The sequence below is a fragment of the Puma concolor genome, chromosome A1 (assembly GCF_028749965.1).
Source record: "Puma concolor isolate L17-30 chromosome A1, mPumCon1.1.hap2, whole genome shotgun sequence".
Taxonomy (NCBI): Eukaryota; Metazoa; Chordata; class Mammalia; order Carnivora; family Felidae; genus Puma; species Puma concolor.
Window position 1 is genome coordinate 20139012 of NC_141667.1, and position 14641 is coordinate 20153652.

Genomic DNA, 14641 nt, shown 5'->3' on the forward strand with positions numbered 1-14641 from the left:
ATTAATATTTATTTTGAGAGACAGAGAGCACACAAGCAGGAAAGGGACAGAGAGAAAGGGAGACACAGAATCTGAAGCAGGCTCCAGGCTCCGAGCTGTTCGCACAGAGAATGACACGGGGTTCAAACTCATGAACTGCAAGATCATGACCTGAGCCAAAGTCGGACACTCATCCTACTGAGCTACCCAGGCACCCCCACTAAAATTTTTAGCTAAAAAAAATGCTAAAATGAAAGCAAAATATTTTGTTAATGTTTACTTTTTTTGAGAGAGAGACACACACAGAGTGTGAGCGGGTCTGGGGCAGAGAGAGAGGGAAACACAGAATCTGAAGCAGATTCCAGGCTCTGGGCTGTCAGCACAGAGCCCGCTAGGGGCTCGAACTCACAAACTGTGAGATCATGACCCAGGCCAAAGTCAGTTGCTCAACAACTGAGCCACCCAGGCACCAAGAAAGGAAAATATATTTTGGAGTCATACAGCTTTAGGTTCAAATGTGTCTAGTTTTAGTTCAAGTTGCTTTTAGGTTTCAGGTGGGGAAATAAAATCAGACCACATAAATTACAAAATTGCTTTAACCGTTAGTACCAATGGTTAAACTACTAATGTCATAAATAAATATTTAGGTAATGACTATTAGGTTTTTGTTTGTTTGTATGTAAACATTCAAACGCATAGTGAGCACAGAGCTGGAAATTAAATCTGTATCTGATTCTACAGCCTACAGTTTTTCCTTGGATCATTTTGCCTTTCTCTTACTGTGATTTTTCTCTTAAGAATTACACATTGCCGCGATTAAGAAAAATTATTATAAAATGGTATAGTAAAAAGCATGAAGATTAAAAAAAAAGCAACTATTATCAATACTTTTAACCAAAACCTTTTTTTAAATCTAGGATGAAGAGAAAAGGTATTTCAAATTTTAATTTGTTTGAACTCCCTCAATGGCCTCAGAACAACTAGTCACGACAGTACCAGATGTTCTCAACAGTGGTTTTGATTTACCAGGTGGTGTTTTCTTTCGTGAGAGTTCAGGATCTGACAACTTGCAACTTAACTAAAAGAGAGAGAGAGAGAGAGAAAGAGAGAGAGGGAAAGAGAAGGGTTTACATAGATCCCTTTACAACCTTGTCACTCTGTCACTTGTTTATTTCTCTGCCTTCTGACAAAATAGAAAGATGTTGACATTTTTTTAGGATGCTTTTTCTCATCTGGGCAAAATGTCATAATATCATGACTCACCAGGTCTCTTGCAGGTGGTTTCTGTATGACTCCAATTTTTCCTCTACCAACTGAGTTACTGAAATTGAGTAAGCGTGGGGTCCATTTAAGCTTAGGATACAGAATATTTGCCCATCCTCATTTTAAGAAGGTATACGTAAACTTCCTTGTCTTATCTCAGATGAAAATTACAACATACAAATTTAACTTAAGGGCAACGAAGGATGACAAGTCACAAGACAAATCTAGAACCTAGCGTCAGAGCTGCCCACTAGTTCCCAGCAGGTTCGGAAGGAATTAATGTAGATGCAGACACTGACCAGGTAAAACATTGAGAGGATGAAGAATTTCTCATACATAATTCATTACAATGCCTACCAGAAACACCAGGGTGGCTACAATGAGGTGTCAGAATTACAACCAGCGTGTGCATTTACTACCCTGGGCAATAAATGGCTACCCACTCATGAAGGTGAACACTTGACATTTAGGAGACGTTTCCAGCACAGAAAGAGACCTCGTGCCTTACGCTGATTCGGCTCAGAATTTCTCAAATAGCAAAGCTGTGAGATTGTAGGTAAGATCAGCATTAAGGGATAAGAATAAAGCACAACTGGAGGTGAGTGAATAATCAACGACTGTAGGGAAAAGAGGTCCCTAGAAAAGGTTTTTGTGTCACTGGAATCACGTCTGATAAACAGCAAAGGAGCGCTGCAGAAATAAATTTCAACTCTAGCAGAGTGCTGCAACTAGGATTATTCTGAGCGGCAACAAATGAAGCTAGTCTCTTGCAACAGTTAGCATGTTTGTAAACTGTTTTTGTTTAGTTTTGTTTGTTTCCTCTTAGGCAGGTCTGTTTCTTTATGAAAGCTCAGATATTTGGAATATGCTGGGCTACAGAGTCAGGGAGATGAGGTTCAGTTAACACTTGTTTAAAATATTTTAAATAAATAGCTGTATTCATTTTTGGAATTGATTCCCCCCCCCCCCAAAAGGCAACCTATAGAATTAGAGAATAAATGAATGGTTGCTTGGGGTTGATTGTGGAAATAGAGAATTACTACAAATGAATGCAGGGGTTTGTTTTTGTGTTTGTTTTTGTTTGTTGGTTTTTTGTTTGGTTTGCTTTGTTTTCTTGTGGGTTTTGTTTTGTTTTTCTTTTTGTTTGTTTGTTTTGACTAAGGACATTTTCTAAACTTGGACTCAGATCTGGTTGCTGTAAAACTCTGTGAATTGACTTCGGTTCTGGGACGTAGATGGTACCTCAAAAAACCTATTTTAAAAAGTCTTGAGCGTTTAGACTTCTCTTAACAGGCCTTGCTCCTCACCAATTCTTCTTCATAATACACTTTTTTCACTAATTATCCTTTCATTTTGTGTGATCCCTTGTAGTTCATAAAGACCTTCAAGAAAAAGAAAACAAATACAAACCAGACCTACGATTCCTTGACATCACTAGAAATTATCATTTTTTTTTTCTTTTCTCACGGAAAGCAGAATGAGAAAACAGATGAAATCAATGTCTATTTGTTTTAAGCAAGATACAAAAGACCTCTGGGCTCTTATCAAAATATAAGCCTGTATTCTGTAATGAAAGAGAGTCTTTGCAATGCCTGTGAATCTCCTTTCATAATCCTTTTTTATGTCAAAATCATACTGGCCCATTTTTTCACACTTCCATAAAAGAATAGGAATAAATTACCCTTTTGAACCTTTTGCGCGTGAGAGCATTGAGATAGAATGTTACCACAGACTAACCTGCAAGGAAAACAGAAAAGAGATCAGAACAACCCTCCTTTCCCCTGATTCTTCCCCTGAAAACTCTACTAGGAAATAAGTTTTATAATATGCCCTTCCAAAACTCTCCTGTAGCCCATCAACATAACTTCTGTATCTTCTGCTCTAGTTATATATATGTTTTATATATATTATATATTATATATATAATAATAATAATATATATAATATATAATATATATAAAACATATATATAACACACATATATAACATATACACACGGTAATCTATTGGCTTCTCATGGTCTTCTGCCTCTTCAAAAACACTGTTTTCCCTTTCCTGATTTTGGTAAAAAAACACATAACATAAAATCTACCATCTTAACCATTTTTTAAAGTTTATTTTTTTATTTATTTGGAAGAGATAGGGCGTGAGCAGGAGAGGGGCGGAGAGACTGGGAGAGAGAGAGAGTCCCAATCAGGCTCCATGCTCAATGTGGAGCCTGACTCAGAACTTGATCCTATGACCCTGGGATCATGATAGGAGCAGAAATCAAGTCAGACACCTGACCAATTTAGTCACCCAAATGCCCAATGAAACTCAAACTTATTGAACAATTCCTCTTTTACCCCTCCCCCCAGCCCTTTGTAACTATCATCCTGCCTTCTGATTCTATGAATCCAATTCCTTTATTTATTCCATAGAAGTGGAATCATACAGTATTTGTTTTCTTTTTACTGGTTTACTTCACTTAAGCATCATGCCCTCCAGGTTCATCCATTTTGTAGCACGTCACAGGATTTCTTCCTTTTTTCCTCCAGCTTTATCGAAATACAATTGGTAAAAAGTGCAAGATATTTAAAGTATACAATGTGATGATTTGACATATATAAACATTGTGAAAGAATCCCCCCCCCCGCACTGATTAACTAAACACACCCATCACCTCACATACTTTTTTTTATGAGAATATTAAAGTTCTGCTCTCTTAGCGAATTTCAGTTATACAATACAGTGTTATTAACTATAGTAACTGTATTCTACATCCATTCCTCATACCTTATTTATCTTATAACTAAAAGTTTGTACTCTTTCTACCAACCTCTTCTTATTTTCTCCACCCCCACCTCTGGCAACCACCATTCTACTCTCAGTTTTTACTAATTCTGCCTTTTTTTTTTTTTTTTTGGATCCACAAATAAGCAATACCATTCAGTATTTGTCTTTCTTCATCTGGCTTATTTCATTTATTTTAATGCCCTCCCGGGTCATTCACATTGTTGCAAATGACAGGGTTTCCTTCTTTCTTCAGGTTGAATAGTATTTTATTATAAATAAATATATATCCATCACATTTTACCCATTTATCCACCAATGGACATTTGGGGTGCTTCTACTTTTTGGCTATTGTGAATAGTGCTGGTATGCACATGGAAGTATAGATATCTTTTAGAAATTCTGATTTCAATTATTTTAGATATACACTCAGAAGTAGGATCATATGGTGGTTCTATTTTAATGTTTTGAAGACACTGCATATTTTTTCTACGCAGTGCACCATTTTACAATTCTACCAACAAGGTACAGGGATTCCAGTGTTTCCACATCCTTACCACCAACACTTGCTATCCCCCCTTTTTTTATAGTAACCATCCTAATGGGTGTGAGGCGATAGCTCATTGTGGTTTTTATTTGCAGTTTCCTGATTATCAGTGATGTTGTGTATCTTTTCATTTGCTTATTGGGCATTCAAATATCATTTTTGGAGAAACATCTATTCAAGTCCTTAGCTCATTTTTAATGTGGTATTTCATTTTGTTGTTGTTGAGTTGTAGTGGTTCTTTATATATTCTGGATATTAACTCTTTATTAGATATATAATTTGTAAATATTTTCTCCCATTGATTAGGTTGCCTTTTCACTCTGTTGATTTTGTCCTTTGAGCCACAAAAGTTTTTTTAAATTTAATGTAATACTATTTACCCATTTTTACTTTTGTTAACTTTTAGTGGTTGGGGTCATATTTAAGAAAATATTGTCAAGTCCAATATCATAAAACATTGTCCATATGTTTTCTTCTAGGAGTTTTATACTTTTAGGTCTTATGTTTAGATTTTAATCTATTTTGAGTTCATTTTTGTCTCTAATGTAAGATAAGAGCTCAACCTCATTCTTTTGCATGTGGATATCCAGTTGTCCTAAAAGCAATTGTTGAAGACACTGGTTTTTTTTCTGAATTAAGTGGTTTTGGTACATCTGTTGGAGATCATTTGACATTGGTTTATTTCTGGGACTGCTATTACATTTATGGCCCTCTGCAGCATTTAACTCATAGGGATATATTTGCCAATGAATTAACTACCTACTTGAAAGAGATGACTATATCCTAGAAACAGCAACAATACTCTGTGTTCATAGAGAGATAACCTGAGTCATCAGGGAGCTTCTCTTTTATCACATGGTCTATATTTTGGTATATTGCTTGGCAATCTTTACGACACAAGCAGAGTATTTTTTTCTTAATCCTTTTTTGTCAGCCTTAACATTAGTACATATTTAACTCCCTAACATAATTAATTTTGCATATTTGTGTGAGTTGTAATCTAATTTTGTAGCTCAACAGGCATTTTAACCAAGAAAAGGTGGAACTTAATCAGGGGACACTTACAAATTTCCTGTTAAAGTAATAGTTGCTTAAAACATAATTGGAATATTTTTAAATGACTAATAAATGTTTTTATAGATTATTTTATAATCTGATATACAATGACTGAGCAACTTCTGTTATCAGGAAGACAATGTTCTTTTTCTTTTCAAGACGTCTTAAGTAGTTTTTTCTTAGCTAACTGCAAATATTAGATTCTATTCACTTGTATTCTAAAGAAGATTGAAATTTGCATGATTCAACCAAGTCCAGATCTAGATCTAGATTGTTATATAAATCCCATTTTTAGGAAATGTCATGGTTTGTATCTCCATATGGCAAACGTCTTTCCAGATTCATCTTCTGATTCTGCCTACATTTACTCTGGTATAGCTCATTCTCCCTTTAAAAACAAATTTCTGCAAGTTGCTTTTCAAACCGTTCAAGTTACTCTTTATTCAATCATTACTAAATCAAACTCATAAGGCCTTGGGATCTCCTTACTGAGATACATACATATGAATACCCTCTGGTAGTATTATTGGATCTCTAGTGACCTTAAGCCATGGTCACCCTCCTCCTCAATGTTATCCAAACTCTGACTTTACAGAAAGAATCTATCATTGCAATAAGTGTGGTCTTGCCTTCTATATCTGCATACATGAAATACATTTTTATTCCAATTCTATATAATAAGATTAATATTTATTTTAATAAAGCAATAATTTCTTTAAGGCATATAACAACAGAAGTGTTAGATACCAAATACAAGTAATTAAATTTCCCCAAATCTCCTCACTTCTTTCATATTCTTCTGAAACCGTAAGTAAATGGTTGCAGAACTAACCAAGAAAGAAATATAACTTTTTGTTACAATGTTTGACTGTATTTTTTATAGAGAAATGCTTCTCCACTCAATAAAAGAAGTATATTTACAAATCTTTGTTTAATATGCTAAATATTTTCACAATAATTTTGATGCTTCTATGCAATTTAATGTCATGCAGTAGGTGATGGGAATAGAAAATTAATGTACTGTGACTTCAATGGGCTTCTAATTTAATCAAAACAGAAGAGATGTTCATAAAAATACAAGTAAAATATATGCCAAGATATGAGTAGTGAAAAAGACAACAATAAAAGCTAATTATGTATATTACTTTTGCTTTGAAATAAAATATGGACATTTATAGCACTGACTATAATTAAACAATTTCAGATAAAAATGCTATTCATGTATCCATTAATCAACGGTATTGCATTGTGACTTAAAATTAATTCATGTATTTTTTCAGACTCTATAGATTACTGTAACTCATTAACTTAAAGTGAAGTCTCCTCTTGAAGTATCAAAGATAAACATAGTATTCAAAAATAGGCTTTTATTCTCGTAATTTACATTTCATTTTAATTTAAGATTTATCTGAATTGCATTTAAGCCCCCAATTAGTATTTATAACACAATTATAGGGCATGGTATGAAGAAAAACAGTGAGGTTACAAAGTTAGTGAATTCAAATATATATTTTGGCTTAGGAATTTAGGGATTGGCTTTGGATACCGCATTATAAAAGCATTTCCAGGAATCTTGGTGTAGGTGGTCAAAATCCTTACTTTTCAAAATTCTGACCTAGCAACTCAGGGAAAGAAAATTATAACAAAAGGTGTAGACTTTAATCCATTTAACCAGATTATCATATAGTATTTCTAATAACTGCTAAGCATCTTTAATATGAGTATTTTTATAGCACGTGGATACAACATATCCAGAATGGAGTCCTCACTCTCCTAAACATTCTTTTTTCATCTCTATTTCTTACATCTTTTAGTAACATCTTTCTACTCACTGCCCTCTTCTTCTTCCACAACCTCATATACAATCCTCTATTTCAGCGCTCTTTAAACTCATTACGCTCTCCTAAACTATTGCATTAAACTCCCATAGACTTCTCCACCCCTGTTCTCATTCACTTGACACCATGGTGTCAGATTAGTTTTACTAAAGCCACCCCAATTGTGTTACATTTTGCATAAAATTTTTTAGAGCCTTCCTTACATACCAAATGAAATCTACCTTAATTTTTTATGTGAAATCCAGAATTATCTGTCCCCAAGCTGACTTTTCCAATTTTGTCTAATCATATTTCTTGCTACACAATCTCTCTGTTTTATTTTGCTTCAAACTACAAACCAATTAAAATGTTCACTATATGCTACTTGAGTTATTCTACTTGTCCATTTTGTTTGTGAAAGCCCCAGGTCAAAACATTTCCTGATTTACTCAGCTGGAAGCAGATTTTCTAAAACCAAATAATGACTCTTTTTCTTTCCTTTTAATCTTATATTTAATATTATGTTGAATAATGACTTATGTATAAGTCTAATTTTTTCTAAAGCATATATTTCAAGAATGTGAAGTCTATTTCAACTTCATACACACTCAGAATCTATTTAAAGCTTTCTTAAGAATAGCCATTAATATTTTTCAACAAAAAATATGAGTTTTCTATTTCAGTTTTTACTTATTTTGACTCAGTGCCCACAAGCTAGTACATATTATTTTACATCAATAGAATGTATAGAAATGCATTCATTGTATTTAATATTTAATAAACACTAAAATATTTAATAAACACTAGCATGGAACTTACTTTTGCCAGACACTCTTTGAATCATTAAATATATTAAATACATTTCATGAGAAATTCTTTTTTTCCAATGTTTATTTTTGGGAGAGAGAGAGAGAGAGAGAGAGAGAGAGAGAATATGCATGCATGCAAGTGGGTGAGGGGCAGAGAGACAGGAAGAGAAAAGATGCAAAGTCGTCTCTGGGCTGACAGCAGAGAGCCCGATGCAGGGCTTGATCCCATGAACTACGAGATCGTGGGGCTGGAACCCATGAACCATTAGATCACAACCTGAGCCAAAGTAGGATGCTTAACCAACTGAGCTAGCCAGGTGCCCTGGGAAATTTCTTAATGTTACTTTATATATGAGATAACTATATATACCTACCACAATATAGTGTATACAAAGCAATACTGAATATACTAATGCGATATAGTAAAGATACTCATAAAAAACTGAGCTTTATATGTAAATTAGAAATATTGTTCTATCATTATAGAATAAAATAAAATATGGAAATTTAAATCCACTGTAAAAACTAACATTTACTTGACAATAAGATTGGGGATAGTAGAGGTGATTTTTAAAGATGTTTAAGGTTATGAACTACTGAGATTTACTTAAGCTCTTTATGCAGATACTTTAGTCTTTTATACCTGGTCGTGAAGAATTGTGTAATATTCTATGCACTGATAATTCATTTAAAATTACTATCTAATATGGCTTTCCCTTAGAAATTTCCTTGAACATTTATGGAATTTAGTTTGAAAATATATTCTCATTTTGAACCAAAACTAGGCTTTCTTTATCTATGGAGAATCATTAATGTGAATTATTATTCTATTTATTCTAAGAATACTCTTTTATTCTTTTAATGTTTTTGATGTATACACAGAATTGGCAAAAATACAAATTATTAACAGAAGGAAGTTTATAATTATATTTATTTATATATTTATTTATTTTAAAGTTTATTCATTTATTTTGAGGGGGGAGGGGCAGAGAGAGAGGGAGACAGATAATCCCAAGTAGGCTCCATGCTGTTAGCACAGAGACTGACATAAGGCTCAATCTCTTGAACCCTAAAATGATGACCTGAGCTGAAACTAAGAATCAGATGTTCAACCAACTGAGCCACCCAGGCATCCCAAAATTATAAGTTTAAAACCATATATCCCCCAAATCAGGTATTAGAGAACACAGGTAGTTAAAATTTGGATAGGGAGGTAGCCAAAAAGGAACTGTCTAAATTATGAAAATAATTTTCCTCTGTAATTATTTCATGTTATGAAATGGATATTAATAATTTTTTTATTTTATTAATTTATTTAAAATAATTTTTATAATTCTCATTCAAAGTGACTTTGACTCTTTTAATAAAAGTTTTAACAATTTTAAAAAACTTTTTTTAATGTTTATCTTTGAGTCAGAGAGAAACAGAGCATGCGCAGGGGAGAGGCAGAGAGAGAGGGAGACACAGAATCAGAAGCAGGCTTCAGGGTCTGAGCTGTCAGGACACAGCCCAACGCGGGCTGGAACTAATCAACTGAGATATCATGACCGGAGCCGAAGTCGGACGCTCAACCAACTGAGCCACCCAAACACCCCAAAGTTTTAACAATTTTAATAACCTACTAGAAAATTCCCTATAAATGTCATTGTAGGTAACTAATTAGGTATGTATCAGTTTGGAATTTATTTATTTGTAAATAGGATTCATTGTGATATGGATGGGATGGGAAGAATTCTGAAGGTGAGGACTAGAGATAGAGAAGAGCTAAGGCACCACTGTGCTCGCTGGGGCCCTCCTACATTTAGGAACAACGTCATCAATCATCTTCTCTTCCATGACTTTATTCGCCTCAGTCACATAAGACTCGATACCTTAATCATACCTTTAATTAAGATATTCCATGGATGTTCCTAGAAGTATCTTAATAGAGAAGGGTGAAAACTAAAAAAACAAACAAACAAAAAAAACAAAAAAACAAAAACAAAAATAAACATCAAGAGAAGGAGTCAGAGAAGTAGGAAAACATCAAGGGGGAGGGTATGTGGTTATAACAATTAAAAAGAGGCTAACCCTCCACACTCACACTGGGCATGTGACACTGTTATCTCCCAGGGACCCACAGTAAGAAAAGAATGATACGCACATTGATTTAATACAACTGTTTTAAATAGTTTATTCATGTTCACATTCTTTAATGCTCACAAAATACCTTGAAGTGGGAAGTATTATTTTTTTCACATTACAGATGAGGAAATTGAAATGTAAGGAGGTTGAGTAGTTGCTAAACACTAGAGAACTCCTTAAGTAATGGGAGTGAGGAATCAAACCAGGAAGTGAGAGAACAACTCAGGAAAGAAGGAACCAATTCAGTCTGGCTCCAGTATTCAGCGTCTACAATTTTTTTAACTTCCTTTTTGTTATAGGTTGAATTGTGTCCCCTAATAAGATATGTCAATATCTTAACTCCCAACACCTTAGAATGTGATCTTGTTTAGAAATAGCATCATTTGCAGGGGCACCTGGGTGGCTCAGCTGATTGAACATCCCTCTTTATTTCAGCTCAGGTCATGATACCACGGTTATGGGATCGAGCCCTGCATGGGGCTCTACGCTCAGTGTAGAGCCTGCTTGGGATTCTTTCTCTTTCCCTCTGCTCCACCCCCTTTTTGCGCTTTTCTGTCTCTTAAAAAAGAGGGAAGGAAGGAAGGAAGGAAGGAAGGAAGGAAGGAAGGAAGGGAGGAAAAAAGGAAGAAATAGCATCCTTGCATATATAATTAGTAAAGTTTAGATGAGGTCATACTGAGTACAGGGAGCCTTTAATCCAATATGATGACTGTTGTCCTTGTAAGAGGAAAGAGTGACAACAGTGACAAAAGAGAACATCATGTGAAGACAAAAGACACACAGGGAAAAGATACCCATGTGACAGTGATGGATGCGAAGATTAGAGTTCGATATCTATAGGCCAAGGAAAACCAAGAGTGTCTAGTAACTATCAGAAGCTAGGATAGAGGCATGGAACACAAAGTCCTCCAAATTAGTATCTTGATATTGTACTTCTATCCTCTAAAACTGTGAGAGAATAAATTCCTGTTCTTTCAAGTGACCCAGTTTGTTGTACTTGTTATAAGAGCCCTAGGAAAGAGTACATTCTATAGACATTATCTTTCTCAGAAATTAGTTTTATTTCACATTCAGTTCTTACATTGAATTATATTATAACCTATGTCTTCCTTCAATAAAAATAGCTGACAGTCTATTCTAAGCAAGGGAAACTGTTGGAAAATTGAGAAATGGCATACGGTTGGAAAAGACAGCATATTTAAAGGAAATGGTAACAGTTCATAAGGCTGGGAGTACAGAAGACACACAGAGTACTGGTTTCTGAAGTAAGTTGCTTTGAATGATAGAGCAGGAAGTCTGGACTTTGTTTTGCTTCTGAACACCACTGAAAGTTTCTGGCCAGAAAAGTAATGTGACAAGAAGTGTGCTTCAGGAGGTTCAATATAACTGCAAGGAATTAGATCTTACAGAGTAGAAATAACTGGAGGCAGCATGAATAGTTAGGAGACAATAAGTCTCAGAGACAGTGGTGTAGGTAAGACATATGAAGAGAGCTAGCATTTGAGAAGAACCTTTGAAAGGAATTCTGGGGAAGGAAAATACAGAGGATATAATAATTGCATATGCAGAAACAGAGAAGACTAAGATAATTTTATGTTTCAAATCTAGGTGAATGGGACTCTAGTTGTCTCATTACAGAGATAGTACGTGACAAGAGATATATTTTGTTTTACTTTGTGTTTAATGTTGACCTTGTCCTATGTGAATTCCTGGTGATACAACTCAGATGAAGATATCTTAAAGGTAGCTAAAAATGCATAACTTAATTTAGAAAAGAAACAGAAATAAGACCAGCTAATATCCTTTGACTGATGGTAAACTCTGGGATAGGCAATGTTAACAGCTTTCAAGTACTGTCTTATTAATTCGTAAATACTTCTGTGAACAATAATTGCTATTATAAACATTTACCAGATGAGGAGAATTGAGGGAGAGAGAGGTAAAATAACTTACCAATGCTACACTATGAGTAAGTGGGGAGCCAAGACTGCATTTCTGGTTGTCATATGTCAAACTGTGGAGTCATCCTCATTTAAAAAATGATAGCTAAACTATCAGATAATTAGATGAGATTCATGGAAGTTCACACAGAGAGTCAGTAGGTCCAGAATCACAGTGTTCAGAACATGTGAAGTAATATAGTCCAAAGAGAATACTCTCCAGTTACTTAGAATAGAGTGATGCCTTTTATGCCTAGCCTTGGGTATTTTTATTTTGAAACCAGCCAGTATTTTAGTTGACATGACCCTAAAATGGCTCTAGTATCCATTTTACCCTTATTCAATTATATATATCTTGAATTATCATCTATGTTAAGTATTAACATTAAAGGCACCTTTATATAATATTTAAGAATTTTAAATAGAAAAGACATACAGCTCTTAGAGAAGGCTAGTCAGAAAGGCTTAAACCTCTCTGTGGTGCAGTCTTAAATTTAATAAATGTACACATAAGGCGCAAATCATTTAAAAGTGTGTTATTCTTTTCTAGGATAGTTTATAAAAAAGTTTCAGTGAAAAGTAAATAAAATAATAATAGCAGTGTGCCAGAAGGGACATAGTGTTCCATGCATGTTATATTTCCCTGAAGATTTTGACTGAATGGATTACCTTTACAACTTCCCCCTCTTAACCAGCTTTGACATAAGTGTGTTAGACTGTTAAGTTTCTATATTTAGCCTAAAGCTGAGTGAATTTCACTGAAGTGTGAAGTAATTTTAAATATGTTTGTGTAAAATTTTGCTGAACTTTAAAGCCACTCTGACACCACGGTGATTAAAAGGTGCTCAAAACACAAATCAGTGTAGTTAAATATACTGACCATGTGTGATGTTTAAAATATAGCATTATGCTATTCTTGGTCCACATTGGAAGCAACATTCTTTTTTTATAGCCACAGCTAAATATTTTGTATAGGAAAGAGATATTGGAGGTAGTAATAGTATTTAAACTCAGTTTCATTACCATAACTTTAAAAGATGCAATAAAAGAAAAACCCTGTAACAGTTAAATAAATATTTCTGAGTTTCCTGCTTTTGTGGAAAACTGTAGTGGTCTTCAGTTTACTGAGAGTAAATTGACATGATTTCTCTGCAAGGCTTAGTCTATCATGAGTATTTTTAGTTAAGTTAGTTTCTGGAGAAATACCTCATCATCATCCACTTTAGAATATTACTTGGTGAGGATTATAGAAGAAACATAAATTATATGCAGAAGGGGTAAATGTTACTGCCATGATTCTATGGCAGTGATGGTTATGATGATTTAACTTTCTCTTTAGCCGTCTGCCAACCCAAGGATATTAACGGGGCAATAGTCTCAAGATGGGTCCACTAGACAAAAGAAATTATATCTTGAGAAAGAATAATAGAAATAATAACCTGCTTCACTTATGATTTAACTCTCTAATAACTAGCAATAGCACAGGACACTATAGTGGAATCTCTCTAAAAATGAATAATTTTTTCAGCTGTATTGAGTGATAATTGATACATAGGAACTGTATATATTTTATTTATTTATTTATTTATTTATTTATTTATTTACTTACTTATTTATTTTTATTTACTTATATTCTCAGGTTAGTCAGCATACAGTGCAGTCTTGGCTTACGCAATAAATTGAAGAAGACACAAAGAAATGGAAAAATGTTTCATGCTCATGGATTGGAAGAAAAAATATTGTTAAAATGTTGAAACCACCCAAAGGAATCTACACATTCAATGCAATCCCTGTCAAAATAACACAAGAATTCTTCACAGAGCCAGAACAAAAAATCCTAAAATTTGTATGGAACCACAAAAGAGCCCAAATAATCAAAGTAATGTTGACAAAGAACACCAAAGCTGGAGGCATCACAGTTCGGACTTTAACTTGTATTACAAAGCTATAATCATTAAGACAGTATGGTAATGGCACAAAAATGGACACATAGGTCAGTGGAATAGAATAGAGAAACTGGAAAAGAAATTGCATAATTTTAATGTGTATAACTTGATGTTTTGAAGTACGTATAAATATATGTATAGATATATGTATAGATTTTTTTTCAATATATGAAGTTTATTGTTAAATTGGTTTCCATACAACACCCAGTGCTCATCCCAAAAGGTGCCCTCCTCAATACCCATCACCACCCTCCCCTCCCTCCCACCCCCCATCAACCCTCAGTTTGTTCTCAGTTTTTAAGAGTCTCTTATGCTTTGGCTCTCTTTCACTCTAACCTTTTTTTTTTTTTTTTTCCTTCCCCTCCCCCTTGGGTTTCTGTTAAGTTTC

The 14641-nt window shown here is 34.2% G+C and overlaps 1 long non-coding RNA gene across 1 annotated transcript in view; it reads left to right on the forward strand.

Annotated features, from left to right (window-relative positions):
• LOC147584045 (uncharacterized) overlaps positions 1–14399 on the forward strand; it is a 31238-nt gene extending 16839 nt beyond the window's left edge. Inside the window, exon 2 of the long non-coding RNA XR_015240580.1 lies at positions 13947–14399. This is a non-coding gene — a long non-coding RNA (uncharacterized LOC147584045). The remainder of the gene's footprint in view (positions 1–13946) is intronic.
• The last annotated feature ends 242 nt before the right edge of the window (positions 14400–14641 follow it).